The sequence below is a fragment of the Gobius niger genome, assembly GCF_951799975.1.
Source record: "Gobius niger genome assembly, chromosome: 8".
In the NCBI taxonomy this organism is placed as follows: Eukaryota; Metazoa; Chordata; class Actinopteri; order Gobiiformes; family Gobiidae; genus Gobius; species Gobius niger.
This window is the reverse complement of record NC_136859.1, coordinates 25,337,892-25,344,064: the sequence shown is the minus strand read 5'-3', so window position 1 is coordinate 25,344,064 and position 6,173 is coordinate 25,337,892.

The window sequence follows — 6,173 nt, the reverse complement described above, 5'->3', positions numbered from 1 at the left end:
AGACGGGGAAGGCGCATACACTGTGATTCAGGGACCTGTACGTGCTGAATGATACAGGAGATAGAGGAGGTAGTTATAACCCAGTATTCAGGTTAAACACAACTTTGCAGCTTTACAAAACGAGTAATTAGCATAAGATTCTTAACCAGACGTTCTATCCAAATATTCTGGGTAAAAAGTCAATGCAATCTAGTAATTCCTGTGGCATTATAAAAATATAAAACAATATCAATGTAAATGGCCATAATACAACCTAGAATCGCTGCTGACACTGTTTAAATTTGATTTGCAACACGAGTCCCTTCATCGACACTGTTGCCAACCTGCGGTAGGGGAAATTTCTCACGCTACGTAGTACAGACCTCATACTGAATGTTTTTTAGCTCGGAAAAGCCGCACAAAGCTGCATTTAAATTGACTTTCATCAGAGACGGGCCTGTTGAGGTCATCTCAGACATGCACAAGAGAGACAGCACAGCACAAGTGTCTGTTTGTTCAGATAGACCGTGTGTAGAGCGTGCTCTTTGGGAATTTCCACAGTCTTCTAGCACTCGCTCGCCTTCCCACACCATCAGACTTTTTTTTTTAGACTTTTTTTTTTGTCACTAGTTCACTATGCTGTGGTAAAATATGCCCAAAAATATCAATGAGGTAATTAAAGGCACACTGCGGAACATTCCCGGTTATATATTGATGCGTCTCTCAAGAGCGACTAAACTAGACAGAAAGCACAAAAGATTACACCATGGCATTATTGTGTTATCAAAATAAAACATGTGTAAGAGGATCTCAGTGCAAACGAGCTGGGGTTGTACTGCTCCCAAGTTAGGAGTCAGACCTGTGCAGTAAAAACACATGATAAAAACGTCTGTATGGATATTTGGGTTTGCATTTTATTCTCTTTTGGGTTGAAATGTTTTGTTTTAAAACAAGAACAAACAGATGCAAATGTAATACAAACACGTGAGCTTGGAAGGAGAAGATTATGCACTAAACACAGTGTACGAGCCGGTTATTTAGTGGTAGAATTAAAAAAAGAAAATGCCTGGGGAGTGTATTGCGTAGCAGACATTGGCCGGTGAGCGGACATTGTGGGTCTGTAGTGTTGGAGAAAAAAGAAACAGGAAGGAGTCGGCCTGATGACTTAATGGCATGCAAGGATCTGATCTTTGCCTGGAAATATGTGCAGTCATGCTGAAGGCCGCCAAACATGCTGACAACCCTGAGATGATGACTGTGTGTACATTACAACCTTCAGAACTCTTCCTAAAAACACATTCATGTTAAGTTAAGTTAAGTTTTTGTAAAATAAAAAGACAGATAATGAAGGATTCTCAAAACGGGTTAGGGTTAAATACATTTCCAATTGTTTTCGTGTCATTCTCTACTCTTCTAAACAGAAAAAAAAACACCAGGGCAATGTTCTCTCGAGTTAAAATAGGCGACCCCTTGTTGTAAATTTGAGTCTACTGTGTCAACTGTGTAGATATGAGATGGGTTTAGTGGGATGAGACATACGATGTTTTCACCTTCTCACTGCCGCATGAAGTGCTCGATAATCTGCAACTATCATTTCATTCAGTCTTTGAGCCACACTCCAACAACAACAAAAAGGGCTTGTCTTAAAAAAAAGGTATCCGCAGCATCGCGATATCAAACTTTACACACATAAACTATTTAAAGCATTCATAGCCGATACGCTTGATAGCCTTACACAAACACACACAACCAACGATCATCAACCTCACTCATTGAAAACATGAAATAAAATGAAGACAAGCTCTTTCGGTGTCTTGTGTTGAGAGTGAGTTTTTAGTCTTTATGTGTGTGATCCCTTAGGTTGGTGACGATACAAATTGAATGTGGCCAGAAAATGGTTGGTTGTTGACAGATTTCCCATAAAGTTGCCAAAAGTAATTTTTATCCCTTCCCTTTATTTCATTTTGCTAACAGAATCTAGAAGATTCCAGATCATAACCCACCGCAACATGGCACTGAATGTAGTGAGCGAATAGGGGACATGCCAGCTATTTCCAATGGCCTATAGTATCCGAGTCAGTGTCATTGGGTTCTTTCGATGGCAAGACTAGTGTAGCCTATATAATGAACAAAACGCAACGCGTCTCTTTCCTCAAATAATTTTATGGGTGTTAGTATGGGCAGCGGGCTGCAGATAGAAGGGTGAACTGAACAGACCGAGCAATGGTTTGACAGAAGGGCACTGTGGCCCATGTACATGGCAACATGGCAGGGGCCATGATTTTGCCCTTAACTGGGTCACCAGGAAAAATCCACATGCGTGAAACTGCAAAAGATCATGTTATGTGCTCCTCTCATACTGCAACGATTCTGTCATAAGTGAGGGGGGATTCTGCACATATAGACAACATGATCCAACAATGGAAAAACATTTAGTTATAGTGTTCTAGGTGTAGCGACAGGCGAGATGTGAAGTGTGTGTGAGAGAGCGCTTGTTGTTGGGAGCATCCTTTGTGACGTATTAAAAATACTGGCAGTTGTCATTGGCATAACAATGTTATAATTATGATGATAAAATACTATAATGTTGAGGAGACGTGTGCCTTCAGTCACACATTGATCAAAAGGCTCTTTCAAAGTTCATCTTGTTTTGGACTAAAAGGCAGAACCAACCAATTCCACATCAGTGAGAGTGGTCAGTGACTGGTCCACGAGATGCCAACATCTTGAAGGATTTGTCCTCTGTGTGCTCAAGTACAAAAATTAACATTAACACCACGCAGTGGTTATCTGCTAAACAGATAAAGCACCTCCAGTTTTAATTCTCTGATTCATAGGCTATTTATTATTTTACGGCTCTTCTGCAGGGCAGGCTTGACAGTTCCAAACTGCCCAGTCAGATGTCAAGGGTGCCACGGTGGTGACTGCAGGTCTGCGCTGCAGAAAGTGGAGTGGCAAAGAGGGAAACGCAGAGAAAACACCAAATGCCTTCCCGGCTTCTCTGTACGATGTAAGCGAGTACTACGAGAGGCGCTACACAATGTCAAATGAGTATGACTTCAGGCAGCAGTCGGCCGGGTCTGCTCTGCGCACGGGGCTCGGCAACAAACACAAACAACCGGTTCCAAGTGACGTTTTGTTTTTCTAACTAAGCAGCCCTAAATGATACTGCCGCTTCTACAATGCAAATATCAACCAGAGCCTCCAACACGCACAATCAGTCCCAAAAGGTTTTTAACTATTGACGCTCAAGAACTGACACTTGTCCGCGGCGTTTCCAAAGCGTTCGCGTCCTCTCGGTTTGGATGCGTCGCTCTAGTAAGCAGCTCTGTACCGATAGTTGTAGTGGTGGTAGTAATCGTAGTACGCAGCAATGTCAGACTACGAGAGCTCGCATAGAGACGTCGTGTCAAGGCACACGCGTAACAACCGGGGAATGTGAAGCCGCACGCGTGTCTAATGTCTGAAAAAGTCCTGTTTTGAAGTGGCGTATTTGTGCCTCATGGTGAAAACGAAGGCTGCATTGCTGCAAATAGGTCGATTGTTTTACTACGCTGTCGCTGCTCTACGCAAAACTCGACAAGTAAGGTCAAGTATCTGAAGTGTTCCGGTTGACGAATCAAGAATAGCCTACAAGTCTTCTTAGATGCGATTAAATGTTGATTTTTATTCTCCTCAACAATCCGGTGCAACATTTGAGAAAGTTTTTAGGCTGTTACCCCTCCCTTCTCTGTGCCTCGGCTTTATAGCAGTGTCATTCGCTCCTTCGCACGATAACAACCCCGTGGTCGCGCCAGGTGCCTTTTTAAGAGATGAAAATGCGTGTTGGTGAGTCTCTATCAGGTTCTGCTAACTTGATCCAAACTTACCGAGCAGCTCGTCCCTTCGCCAGGGGAAAGATTTATAGTCCTATTTTCCTGTCGGGGAGGTTCGCACAACTCTTCGCAACATCCTTTCGCCGTCGGCTCTGACCCCCGCGCAGGCAGGGTTCGCACTCACTTTCCCTCCACAAAACATGTCTTTCCCCCTCACAAACTCAAACAAGGATATAAAAAACTATCGGGCTTCTTTTCCACTACAGTCACAAAATGGTGAATGAACCACTAACAGCTGGAAGAACCGACCAATCAGAGGTGGCTGACAGGTACAGTACCCAATCAGATTCGCGTACGGGGGTAAGGGGGCGTGGCGGGGTGGCGATGTCCCGTTGACGGACAGGGGGGTCCAGCCTATCGCAGGGGTGATGCTGAGCCAGGCCAGTCCACTCTCCCAAACTTTACAGTACCCAATAAGAGCTTTGGGAACCATAGGAACAGCATGTGGGAGGGTCTAGGGGAGGGAGCAAGATTCACAGGCCCAATAAAAAGGCACAAATACCCCCTCCCCTTCTGCAAAGGAGCATGTTTACCATAATTGACAGCGCAAGTGCCATCCCTGGGCAGACCGTGATAATGCATCAAGCCTCTACTTTCCCAGACACACGATATGTCTCGTGAGAAAGTGCGACAATGTGCACACTGTTGGTGTTGTCGCATCACTGAGAGAAACACTCGCTTGTGTTTCCATCTTTTTTGCAACAGAATCATTGTCCAGTCTGGTGTTGCACCGTCTAGACTACACGCACTTTCATGTGTAGAAGTGTTTATTACCTGGCGCACAATGCAGAAAGCTTCGAGTTCCTCTTCATAACTGTTCCTACCCTCACTCTTTTCTCTCAGCAACAGACGCTCACTTTCAGCGCTCTCGTCCAATCAGCGCGCCGCTCGCAGCTCCGGATGACGTCGGTAGCCCGTAGGATCCGCCCGCCACAGTGAAACTGAACGGGCCGCTCTCCGCTGCCGTCACCTCACCGGGAGGCGATTGGGCACGTGGACCACGTCTTCGAGCCAATCGTCGCCACCGCAGGTGATGTCATCACGAGTGTTGCCACCAGCTGGACCGAAGGGGCGTGTCCTGGTGTAAACTCAGTTAACCCCGTGTTGTTACTCTCGCACTGAAGACAAACCGGTGAGTCGAGTATAAAAGATGAACACTTTGAGGCGCTGACACGTGTTTGAGAGGGGCATCAGGCGACTGTCCGGCACACCCATGCACCCAGGGCCTGGCATGATGCTGAAATACACAACAGACCACTTTGCTCAAGAAAGTGTCATAATAGTAAACATTACATAATCTTGGTGCGTAGTAGAAGCCCAGACTCATGCTGAGGCATCGGTGAAAATTCCCACAGAAACAGCGCCACCTGCCGATGAGATAGTGCGTGCATCTACCCGTGCCACGTGATTTCGTGATGGGGATTGAAGGGATAAAATAGGTTGACCGGGGTCTGAGAGGATGAGCTGATAAAGAAACGTGCATTTATAATAGTATCTCAGTGAAAACCCAGGTGAGCTGGAGATGGAGGGAGAGCACGGAACTGTCTTTTTGCTGTTGAATGGGGACATCTAGTTGCAGTCATGAGGAATTGCAGGTTCCACATATACACACACACACAGTGGGAGAAAATCCTGTTTGGAATTTCTCACATTTCTGCCTAAATGGGTCATAAAATGTGGTCTGATCTTTATTAAAATTACAAAAAATGATTAAACAGGGTCTGCTTTAACTAATACCACCCAAACATTTACATTTTTTCATATTTTTATTGGCCATAACATGTAAACATTCATAGGAGAGCTTGGAATAACTAAGTACACCGCCTGAATCTCTCTGAACTACAGCAGTTTTGTAAAGAGGGACTGTCCAAGATTCATCCTGATCGTTGTGAGCGTCGAATCTGCAACTACGGAAAAGCAGTTATTGCTGCAAATGAAGGGTCAGCAGCTATTTAATACAGGGGATCACTCACTTATTCACATGCTGTTGTGAATGTCTCAGGTTTTTTGCAAAATATCTTGATAAACTTATGAATAAATGTTTCTATTGATGACAGCACGTTGTCCAGGCACTGAGGCAGCAAAGCAGCCCCACAACATGATTCTCCTGCACCATACTTCAAAGTAAACATAGGGTTTTGATCCCCTGCAGGAACCGCCACCTTAACGTGGTGGAGGGGTTTGAGCTCCTGAATGATCCTGGGGGCTCTGTTGTTCTGTTGTTGTTTTAGGGTCTCAGATGGCAAACAGGTCCTAGGTGACAGGTCAGACTAAGAGTGGTTCAGAAGCCCCTTATGAGAGACCAACAGGCCCAGTTAT